Consider the following 12,750-nt stretch of genomic DNA (forward strand, 5'->3'; position numbering starts at 1 on the left):
TGTCGGCGGCAGTCGGTATTTATCACTAACACTTCCAGTTTGTTCCAGTTTCCCACTTTCCACTTGTCTAATCTTCACCCTCCCCTCATCCAAACCTAATTTGATTGGCAAGGGGGTGAGGGACACATACTCACACACTCCTAACCTAGGATGTCTAGTCATCTTGGTTGTGTGGCTCTGCCCACACTTCCAAGTTCCACCTTGCTTGATCAGGAAGTCATGGATAGCATTTCGACCTTGAGATGATGGGTGCCCGGGTTCATCTTTGCTAACCATCCACCTCTGCATGGAACAGAAACTCCTCGCCATTGGTTTTAAAACATTCCCAAACCTTTCCCCTTGCTACCTTACCTCGCTTCTCTCCTTCTACAGCCAAACCCATACACTTTACTCCTCTGGTGCTAACCTTCTCACCATACCTAGATTTCATTTACCTCGCAGCCAACCCCTTTCCTGTGTCCTGTCTCTGGCCTGGAACTCCTTCCCTCCTCATATACGACAGACAATTACCCTCCTCCCGTTCAAAGCTTTACTGAAGTCACACCTCCTCCAAGAGGTCTTCCCTGAATTAGCCCTCTTTTCTTCTTCTCCCACTCCCTTCTGCATCGCCCTGACTTGCTCCTTTTAATCATCTCCCATCCGAGCCCAACAGCACTTATGTACTTATCCGTAAGCTATTTATGTATATTAATGTCTGCCTCCCTCTCTAGGCTGTAAACTCATTGTAAGGAATATGTCTGTTATATTGTATACTACACTCTTTCAAGCACTTAGTTCAGTGCTCTGCACACAATAAACACTCAATAAATATGATTTGCTGACAACCTCTCTGTGCCTCAATTACTTCATTTATAAAATGAGAATTAAATTCTTCTCCCTCCAATTAAGACTGAGCTGCATTTGGGACAGGGACTGTGCCCAACCAGATTATGTTGTATCTACCCCAGTGCTTAGTACAGTGCCTGGCAGCAGCATGGCTTAGTGGAAAAAGCACAGGCTTGAGAGTCAGAGGTTGTGGGTTCTAATCCTGACTCTGCCACTTGTCAGCTGTGTGACTTTGGGTAAATCACTTCACTTCTCTCTGCCTCAGTTCTCTCATGTATAAAATGGAGATTAAGACTGTGAGCCCCACGTGGGACAACCTGATTACCTTGTGTCTACCCCGGTGCTTAGAACAGTGCTAAACACATAATAAGCACATAACAAATACCATTATTATCATTACATAGTAATAACTTAATTATTATAAAACAAAACAACCATAAAGCAATGTTTTAGTGGAAAAATTCCTAAAACAAAGTTTCCTACAAGCCATTCATTGTCAAAGTTGTCATAGATTGGCAAACTGACCCTATTTGCTCTCCCAGTTGCTTATTAAAGTCCTCCACATTAGAGTAAGCATTTATTAATATTATCAATCAATAATACTTAGTGAGTGGTGTTGTGTGCAGAATATGTACCTAGTATTTGGGAAAGTATAACAGATGGCTTGATGTCAAGATGGAGGTGTTTGAAAAGTGGGAATATGGGTGTAGAATGAATTTTTAGAAAAATAATATGGGCAGCAGAGTAAAGTCTGGACTGGAGACGAGAGAAGCTGCACAAAGAAAGGAGAGGACTGACAGACAGATTAATTGTTTAAAAATGAAGGAACTAGGGCACAGGAATTTAAGATCACACAATGGATCAGTTTCAGGCAGAGCTGGGATTGAAGCCAGTGTTTTTCCCCCCTAGCCTCTACCTGTAATGGCTGAATCTGCTAATTGTACATTATTTGGAAAAATTGTCTCCAACTGGCTGGGATCCAGGGACAGTCAACAAACTCTGGAATTGCTCTGGCCAAAGAGGTGTGCATGGTCCATCCACCTGATCCACTTCTCAGGGAATAGATGAAAACATGATAACCAACCAACAGCTGCTTGATGAAATGGAAAAAGGCAATGCAAGATGAAAGGGCAGAGTAAACAATACACAGGGAAACTCAGTTCCAAACAATGCAAAATGAAAATGAACTGCTGGACTGACTGACCAGCCTAGAGTGCAGCATTCAGGACAGGAGCTACTATCCGGGTACAGAAACTTCACAAATACGGAGGTATCAAGAGGCAGGTTCAAAAACAGAGATAAGCTCTGCATGGGGAAAATCCAGCACCACACAGGAATTATCTTTACATGCACACAGTGTGGAAGAGCTGAAATGCGTGTACATACACATGCATGTGTGTTCTTTTCAGCCACAAGTACATGTCATGATAAGTACCTCATTCTCAAAATAGTTCCGTCATCTAAATTGAAAAACTGCTATAAAATCAGACAGGCATTCAAATATAGAAATGTTAGCCCTCTTTTCTCAAGTCTAGAGCACATAGTTTGTTATGTTACTAGAGTCAATCAGCAAGGTGGCAAAAGGCTAGAAGGAAAATGCGCATTACCTGAGTCCTATTTCACCCACTGATCAATCAGTGTCCTTTCACTGAGTGCTTACTATGTGCAGAACACTTTATTAATCAATCAATTGTAGTTTAAAGCACTTTAAAGCACTAAATCCCCTTGGCCCCTCCTAACTCACTTTGCTAATCTCTTACCCAGGCCCCACACTTCACTCCTTTAATGCTAATCTTCTCACTGAACCTAGATCTCCTCTACCTCGCCACCAACCCATCACCCTCATCCTGTCTCTGGCCTGGAACTCCCTCTGTCCTCAAACCCGAAAGACAATTACTCCCCACCACATACACTCTTCAAAGCCTTACTGAAGATACATCTTCTCCAAGAGGCTTTCCCTGACTAAGCCCTTCTTTCCTCTTATCCCACTCCCTTCTGTGTCTCCCTGACTTGCTCTCTTTAATCATCCCCCACCCCAAGTCCAGCACCACTGATGTACATATCCATAATTTATTCATTTATATTAATGTCTCTCTCCCCCTCTAGATGGTAATGATAATGATGGCATTTGTTATGCACTTACTATGTGTAAAGCACTGTTCAAAGCACTGGGGAGGATACAAGGTGATCAAGTTGTCCCACGTGGGGCTCACAGTCTTAATCCCCATTTTACAGTTGAGGTAACTGAGGCCCAGAGAAGTGAAGTGACTTGCCCAAAGTCACACAGCTGACAGGGGGCGGAGCTGGGATTTGAACCCTCGAGCTCTGACTCCCAAGCCCGGGCCTTTTCCACTATGCCACGCTGTGAGCTCATTGTAGGCAGAGAATGTGTCTGTTAATTTGTTATATTGTACTCTCCCCAGCCCCTGGTGCAGTGCTCCGCTCACAATAAGTGCTTAGTAAATACGACAATGAATTAATGAAGGAATAATTATTAAGTGCTTATTGTATGCAGCACACTAAACTAAGTGTTCCAAAGAGTAGAACAGAAGCATTGGTAGACGTGTTCCCTGCCCACAATGAGCTCACAGTCTAGAGGAGATTTTACCAAGTTCTTGGGAGAGCATGATTCAACAGAGTTTGTGGACATGATCTATTATTACCTCAAAGGCTTATAATCTAACCCCCCATCTCATTCCCCTAATGACCCAGTCATATGCTTTATTGATAAAATTGAAACCATCAGGCCTGACATCTCTGAAATTTCCCCTTCTCCTCTACAGTCCCTTCCTCCTCCTCCATCCTTTCTGACTCTCTTGCCTTTCCAAGCAGTATCTCAAGAGGAGATATTTGGCCTTCTGTCAAAATCCACTCCCTCTGCTGAGCCTCTGACCCTATCCTTTTGTACTTTATCCTTTGTACTTTTGTACTTGCCCCCTCCCTTCATTCCTCCCTGAGTGCCATCTTCAACCATTCACTTTTAAATTACATATTGCCCACAGCTTTCTAATATACTCATGTATCTCCTATCTTCAAAATCACCTCCCTTGACCCCAACATCCTATCTCCCTTCTACCATTCCCCTCCAAACTACGTGAGTGTTTGTCTACATCTGCTACCTCCACTTCCTCTCCTCCCTTCAATCTGGTTTCCTCCTTATTCACTTCATAGAAACTGCCCTATCATAGGTCAACAGTGACCTTCTTCTAGCCAAATCTGATGGCCGATACTCCATTCTACTCCTCCTCAACCTTTCAGTTGCCTTTGAAATTGTGTATTACCCCCTTCTCCTCAAAACACTATCTAAGCTTGGCTTCACTGACACTGACCTCTCTTGCTTCTTCTCCAATCTCTCTGACAGATCCGTCTCTGTCACTTTCACAGTTTCCTCCTCTTCTCACTCCCAGCCTCTAATAAAAACACTGGAAGTCAGTTCTGGGCCCCTTTCTATTCATCATCTATACCCACTCCCTTGGAAGAGCTTATTCACTTCCATGGCTTCAACTATCACCTTTACATGGACAGAAACAGCATGGCATAGTGGATAGAGCACAAACCTGGGGGTCAGAAGGTCATGGGCTCTAATCCTGGCTCTTCCACTTGTCTGCTCTGTGACCTTGGGCAAGTCACTTCACTTCTCTGGGCCTCAGTTACCTCATCTGTAAAATGGGGATTGAGGCTGTGAGCCCCACATGAGACAGAGACTGTGTCCAGCCCAATTTGCTTGTATCCACCCCAGTGCTTAGTACATTGCCTGGCACACTGTAAACATTTAATAAATACCGTAATTATTATTATTACTATGATTTCCAAATTTACCACTCCATCTCTGACCTCTCTCCTTCTCCACCATCTCGTATTTCTTCCTGACTTCAGGACATCTCTACCTGGATGTCCTGCTGACACCTCAAACTTAATACATCCAAAATAAAACTCATCATCCCACCAAAAACCCACACTCTCCCTGTCTTTCCCATCATTGCAGAAAGCACTATTATTCTTCCCTCACAAGTCCACAACCTTTGCATTATCATTCAACCCACATGTTCAGACTGTTAGCCCACTGTTGGGTAGGGACTGTCTCTATATGTCGCCAACTTGTACTTCCCAAGCGCTTAGTACAGTGCTCTGCACACAGTAAGCTCAATAAAATGATTGATTGATTGATTGATGTTCAGTGAGTCACCAAATCTTGTTGGGCCTGCCTTCTCCCTCTCTAGATTGTAAACTCCTTGTGGGAAGGAATTTTATGTAGCAACTCTGTTGCATTGTACTCTCCCAAGTGCTTAGTACAGTTCTCTGCACAGAGAAAGTGCTCAATGAATACCATTGATCGAATGATGGTATTTACTGAACCCTTACTTTGTGCAGAGTATATATTAAGCACTTGGAAGAGTATGATACAAAAGAGTTGGCAGATATGATCTGTCTTTCAATCTGTCACTCAGGCATGAAGTAGAAGGAAGCTCCAGCCCAGAGGTAGGCCTTGAGCATGGGTTCAGTGGCAAGATAGATCAGATAGAGGCATGGTAAGTAAGGTGGTATTAAAAAAGAAGTGTAGTTGCAGACTGGGTTGTAATGGGAGAATAGCAAGTTTAGATAGGGGAAAGCTGATAGAATGTGTAAGTGCTAAATAAATATCATTGATTAATTAAAGCCAATGGTAAAAAGTTTCTGTTAGATCCAGTGATGGATAGACAATCATCCAGGAGGCCTTTGCAGAGTAATTTCAAATCCCTCCAATTCTCCCACAGTTGCCACTTTAACACTACTTGGGAAAAAGCTCTGTTCATAAATACTCTTTCACTGTAAAGCCCCAGATACCTCTGCTTTCCTTTAGATTTGCTGCTCAAACAGTTGGGTTATTCAAACAATTTCGTTATATAGACATTTGTTTTCTCTTCTGGATGAAAGAGTAGAGAACTGACAATACTATTACATATTAGTCTGATGACTCATGCCTTAGGAAACAACGATAGACCATCTCCATCTAGAATCACCACCATACTCTCTTCCACCTAATCTTTGTTCCACTGATGAAGTAGATGTAAACCTTAATCACCATTTTATCTCTGGGTTTTAGAGAAATGGAGATTCATAGATTATAGCAATAGCTTATAGCGGTTGTCTAGGGAAATGCAACTACCATGGGAGAGATTCAGTATGCGAGCATGCAATTAAAAATGTATTACGTTTGTGTTTGTTAGCTTTCTTTCTTCTATAATATTATAACTTGCATTACTAAATTCAGGGCTCGAGGCTTTCCCAGGGAACTCAAGCAATTGAAACAAAAAATGTTCTTTCTTACTGTCCTTATTCAGTGAGAAGAAAAGCAAGCCATAAGATATGACTATTTCCAATGTGGGTGTGTAGTGGAATAGTGGTTTGGTTGGTGTGAAATATTTTCACACTGTCTTTTCATTAAAAATCCACCTCTTCCACCTGTGCCGCAAAACCTCATCTCATCTCACCTTACCAAAGCACTTTCCTCCTCCCTTTTTCCCACCAGGTTTACCATTTTCAACTGTTTGCTCTCCAACATGCTCATATCTCCCTTACCCTAAAAAAATCCTCCCTTTACCCCAAGTTCCCTCCAGGAATTGCCTCATCTTTCTACTACCATTCTTCACCAAGCTTCTTGACCGAGTTGTCTACAGCTAATTCATTCAATCGTATTTATTGAGCGCTTACTGTGTGCAGATCACTGTGCTAAGCACTTGGGAAGTACAAGTTGGCAACATATAGAGACAGTCCCTACCCAACAGCAGGCTCACAGTCAAGAAGACAGACAACAAAACAAAACATATTAAAAAAATAAAATAAATAGAATAAATATGTACAAGTAAAATAGAGTAATAAATATGTACAAACATATATACATATATATATAGGTGCTGTGGGGAGGGGAAGGAGGTAAGGCGGGGGGATGGGGAGGGGGATGAGGGGAAGAGGAAAGAGGGGCCTCAGTCTGGGAAGGCCTCCTGGAGGAGGTGAGTTCTCAGTAGGGCTTTGAAGGGAGGAAGAGAGCTAGCTTGGCGGATGTGCGGACGGAGGGCATTCCAGGCCAGGGGGAGGACGTGGGCCGGGGATCGAAGGCAGGACAGGCAAGAACGAGGCACAGTGAGGAGGTTAGCAGCAGAGGAGTGGAGGGTGCAGGCTGGGCTGTAGAAGGAAAGAAGAGAGGTGAGGTAGGAGGGGGCAAGGTGATGGAAAGCCTTGAAGCCAAGGGTGAGGAGTTTTTGCCTGATGCGTAGGTTGACTGGTAGCCACTGGAGATTTTTGAGGAGGGGAGTAACATGCCCAGAGCGTTTCTGCACAAAGATGATCTGGGCAGCAGCATGAAGTATAGACTGAAGTGGGGAGAGACAGGAGGATGGGAGATCAGAGAGGAGGTTGATGCAGTAATCCAGTCGAGATGAGACAATCCTCTGACTCCTCTTTCCATTAGGTCATTCTGCTTCTCTAAATAAAATTGATTGGTTGATTGATTTGCAGGCTCTTAAGCATGTTCTTAATTCCATCTCATAACATGCCTGGTGACTTTATCAGCCACTTTGGTGACAAAATTGAAACCATAAGATAAGTACTCCCCTAAATCTCCCTCTCACCTCCCGAGGTCTCTCCCACCTTACATTCACACACTCCTATTCTTTTTGTTATCTTTAAAGAGTATATCTCTTGCTACTTTCACAATCTACTCTGTCCACCTTTTCCCCAGTCCCAATCCCTTTTCACCTTATATAACTCTTATACAAGTCTCTTTCCTTCTCTGAGAAGCACTCCTCTATGCTCATTGTGGGCAGGGAATACATCTCTCTATTGTTATACTGTACTCTCCCAAGTGCTTAATACAGTGTTTTGCACTCAGTAAGTGCTCAATAACTACAATTGAATGAATGAATGAATTTTGTAATGTTGGGTGTTGCTTTCATCATGTAATTTGATATAAAAAGTGTCTCTTGGGTCTCTATTAGTTCACTTGTGATTATCTTGCCCTCTCCTCTGCTTCAAACTGGGCACTGTTTCTTGATCTCACTGAAACATCGAGCCATATCTCCATCACCCTCCTCCTATTACTGTGCAAGCTTCTCAACTGGGTACTATAATAATGATGGTATTTGTTAAGTACTTATTATGGGCCAAGTACTATTCTAAGCACTGGGGGAGATACAATGTTATCAGGTTGTCCCAGGTGGGGCTCACAGTCTTAATCCCCATTTTACAGATGAGGTAACTGAGGCACAGAGAAGTTAAGTGATTTGCCCAAAGTCACACAGCCGACAAGTGGTGGAGCTAGGATTAGAACTCACGACCTCTGACACCCAAGCCCATGCTCTTTCCACTAAGCCCGCTGCATCCTCTTCCTCTCCTCCAATTCCCTTCTCGAACATTTACAATATAATTCCTAACTCACATTGTTGTTGTGCGGTGTGGATGCTGAAACTAATAATAAGGAGTTAGATTTTGTGGATAAAATAATAGTAGGTGTTTATTTAGGCAGATCATTAGGTAACCTCACACCACTGTAAACAAAAAATGGGGCAGCTTGCAGCTGCAGGCAAACTGACTCAGATTAGTTCTGTTTTTCTCTTTTTATGTTTAATTTTCCTCATTTCCTGGGTGTCACAGCCTTCTTGGCACCTGCCATTCCCCACCCTGAGCACTGCCTCTACTCCTGCCTCCTTAGGGGTTTTGTATGTTTGCTAAATCATGGAATGGTCTTTTGGGAATTCCATCATCATTCCATTTAATATTGAAATTGTCACTTAAATCTCTCAGTTCACTTGTGATGATCTTGCCTTCACTGGTTCCCTTTAGCTTGGCTCTCTGTAACTTATTCTTGCCCACCAGGTGTCCTTCATGCCTCTCCTAGCTAGCTGTCCCCCTCAATTTGGGAACAAACCGGAGGAGATTTTTCACAGTTCCTTCTCCTTTTGATCAGTTTGCTGTTTATCACTTCATTCTAACTTTTCAGTGCTGTCAGGGCCTCTTCGCTCTCCCCAATACCCATCATTCCACCATACCACAACCTCCAAGGTCAACACTGAGTTCCTTTTTGCTAAATCTAACAAACTTTATTCCATTCTAATCTTCCTTGACCGCTCCACTATCTTTGACACTGTGAACCACTCCCACCTACTAGAAATATTAATTAAACTTGTTTTTTCTGACACTGTCCTCTCCAATGGATCTTTCTTTATTAAGGATCTTAATTTTATTAAAAGATTACTATGTGTCAAACATTGTTCTAAGAAATAGGGTAGGTACAGGTTAATTACATTGGATACAGTTCCTGTCCTGCATGGGTCCCAATCTAAGTAGGCGAGAGTACAGGTATTTGATCTCCATTTACAGTTGAGGAAATTGAGGCACAGAAAAATTAGGTTTTTTGCCCAGGTCAAACAGCAAGCAATTTGCCAGGTTGGGAACAGAACACAAATTCTCTGACTCCCAAACCTGGGTTCTTCCTCTCCATTCCACTCTCTAGCTGTGGGTTTCCCTATGGTGTCTGTTCAGGGTCCCTCTCTCTTTTCAATCTACACTCACTCGCTTACTCGCTTGGAAAATTCATCCACTCAAAAGCCGCATCAATGTGGATGACACCGAAATCCACCTCCCTAGCTCCAACATCTCTGTTCTCCAATCAACTGATCAATCAATTGTATTTACTGAGTTTTTACTGTGTGCAGAGCACTGTACTAAATACTCAGTAGAGGAGAGGAAAGCCCAGTACAACAGAGTTGCTCGACACTTTCCTATCCTTGCAGTCCAATCTTATATTTCTCCAGCTTCCAGGACATCTCTGCCAATTGTCAGCTGTTTGACTTTGGGCAAGTCACTTAACTTCTCTGTGCTTCAGTTATCTCATCTGTAAAATGGGGACTAAGACTGTGAACCTCCTATGGGACAACCTGATCACCTTGTAACCTCTCCAGTGCTTAGAACAGTGCTTTGCACATAGTAAGCGCTTAATAAATGCCATCATTATTATAGAGAAGCAGAGTGGCTCAGTGGAAAGAGCACAGGCTTTGGAGTCAGAGGTCATGGGTTCAAATTCCGGCTCCACCAATTGTCAGCTGTGTGACTTTAGGCAAGTCACTTAACTTCTCTGTGCCTCAGTTACCTCATTTGTAAAATGGGGATTAAGACTGTGAGCCCCACCTGTGACAACCTGTTAAGCTTGTATCTCCCCCAGTGCTTAGAATAGTACTTGGCCCATAATAAGTACTTAACAAATACCATCATTATTATATAACCTGATCACCTTGCAACCGCCCCAGTGCTTAGAACAGTGCTTTGCACATAGTAAGTGCTTAATAAATGCCATTATTATTATTATTATTATCTCTCTATCCAAAGTTAACTTGAACAACAAACAACTTCACTCCAATATGGATGTCCAAAATAGAACTCCTCACCTTCCTTCATTAATCTTCTTGACCAAATTTTTCCATTACAGTTGGCAACTCCAATCAGTCAGTCAATGGTATGTACGGAGTGCTTACTGTGTGCAGAGTACTGTAATAAGTACCTGGAAGAGTATAGTACAAAAGAGTAGATATAGATGATCCCTGCCTACAGGGAATTTACAGAGTAGAGGGGAAGACAGACATTAAAATAAATTACAGATGGATATAGGCATAAATGCAGTGGGGCTGGGAGAGGGGAGAATACTAAAGGTCTTAATAAAAATAACAATAATAATAATAATAACAATAGTATAATAGTAACAATAACTATGGTAGTTGTTAATTGCTTGTCTTGTCTTGTCATATGCTGTCGAGTCATGTCCAACTCATAGTGACGCCATGGACACATCTCCCCCAGAACGCCCCACCTCTACCTGCAATTGTTCCGGCAGTGTATCCATAAGTTTTCTTGGTAAAAATACAGAAGTGGCTTACCATTGCCTCCTTCTGCACAGCAAACATGTCTCCACCCTCACCTCTCTCCCATGCCGTTGCTGCCCAGCCCAGGTGGGTTTTGACTTGTAGCAGATTGCCTTCCACTCAATAGCCACTGCCCAAGCTAGGAATGAAATGGATATGCCTCTGCTTGACTCTCTCTCCCATAGTCGAGACTGGTAGAGTACTGGAAAATCTCCAGGTGTGCCCCTGAGAGGGGCTGTTAATTGCTTACTATGTTCTAAACTGTTCTCAATGCTGTGGAAGATAGAAGATATTCCAGACTGGTATGGTCCCTGTCCCACACAGGGCTCACAATCTAAGCATGTAGGAAAACAGCTATTGAATTCCTGTTTTACAGATGAGGTAACTGAGGCACAGGGGCATTAAGTGATTCTCCCAAGGTCACATAGGAGGTACTGTGTTGCCAAGCCCATGCTCTGACTCCCTGATTCCCAAATCCATGTTCTTTTCACCAGACCAAGCTGCTCCTTCAGAGGAACAGACCCAACTGCATAACTCCTCCATTCTCCCAATATCTCAAGGCTATAACCTTGTCATTTTCCTTGACTTCTCTTGCCCTTTAAAGCCTCATGTTTAATTTGCATCCAAATCCTGTTGTTTTTTTTCTACAGAATACTTCCAGAATCAACCTATTTCTCTCCATATCAAGAAGAAACTCCACTACAAGGTAATCAATTGATTTTCTCCGCACTACTTATCCACTCTTTACTCTCACTACACAAACTTCATTCCTTTCCAGTTAAGGCTTCCAAAATCACACCTCCTCCAGGAGGCCTTCCCCAACTTGTTTTCTAATCTCCCCCAATGTATTTCATCCCTACGTCTCCATGTAACATTTATATGCTTGATTTAATATTCAGTTGGTTCCTCCTACCATTAATTTATTTTACTGTCTTTATCCTCCACTAGATTTGAAGCTAATTGAGGGTTTCTTATGTTATCCCATGCATTTAGTGCAGTATTCTGCACACAATGGTGATCAGTAAATACTTTTGGTGGATTGATATTTTGCACAATTCTCCAAGACGAAGCTATTGAGAACTCAGAAAAGCACTCCAAGGACTACAGAAAAGAGATCTGGCTTTGTCCCATCTACTCTCTGATTCTTGTTCAATTCCCATGGGTCTCTCTGATTAGTTTAAACAAAGGCAATATTCCCTATTCCATCTAATATTCCCAATTAGTTCCTGATTAGACTTATATTTTCTAACCCAATTAACAAATCCCAAAGACAGGTATTGAGAAAAATTGAATTCCCACTGTAGTTACCTGTTTTTCTGCATAGTAATTTGCATGTTAGTACACAAAGAAATGGAGAATAGGAAAAGTAGACTATATGAACAAGAGAAAAAAGCCAATTTACCAAAGATGTTCATATTAATGTCTTTATGTGCTTAATTCAAGTGTGCATGTATTTATTGTGTCTTTTTATGTATTATATGTATGCATATATAACACGTGCATATATTATATATGAGTTCTAATCCCAGCTCTGCCACTTGTCTGCTGTGTGACTTTGAGTAAGTCATTTAACTTTTCTGCGCCTCAGTTACCACATCTCTAAAATGGAGATTAATACTATGAACCCCATGGATTGTGGTCAACCTGATTATCTTGTATCAACCCCAGTGCTTAGTACAATGCCTGACACATAGCAAGCACTTAACAAAATACCACAAAAACACCACAAAAACTAGACACCTGAGTGCTAATTCCAGTTTTCCTGTTGCCTGATGTTCGCCCTTGGGCAAGTCACTTAATTTCCCTAAACCTCAGTTTTCACATCTTTTAAATAGGGGTTAAATACTTGTTCTCCTTCCCCTTTAGACTGTGAACCCCGTGTAGGGAAGGGATTATGTCTAACCTGATTATATTATACCTGAGCATTTCTTGGTACATAGTAGGTGGTTAACAAATACCACAACTACTATTACATCTGTTCTTCATGTTTGAAGTTAGTGTTCTGCATCTGGCCCAAAAGATCCCTTTTCCACAG

Source organism: Tachyglossus aculeatus, chromosome 4 (assembly GCF_015852505.1).
Source record: "Tachyglossus aculeatus isolate mTacAcu1 chromosome 4, mTacAcu1.pri, whole genome shotgun sequence".
Taxonomy (NCBI): domain Eukaryota; kingdom Metazoa; phylum Chordata; class Mammalia; order Monotremata; family Tachyglossidae; genus Tachyglossus; species Tachyglossus aculeatus.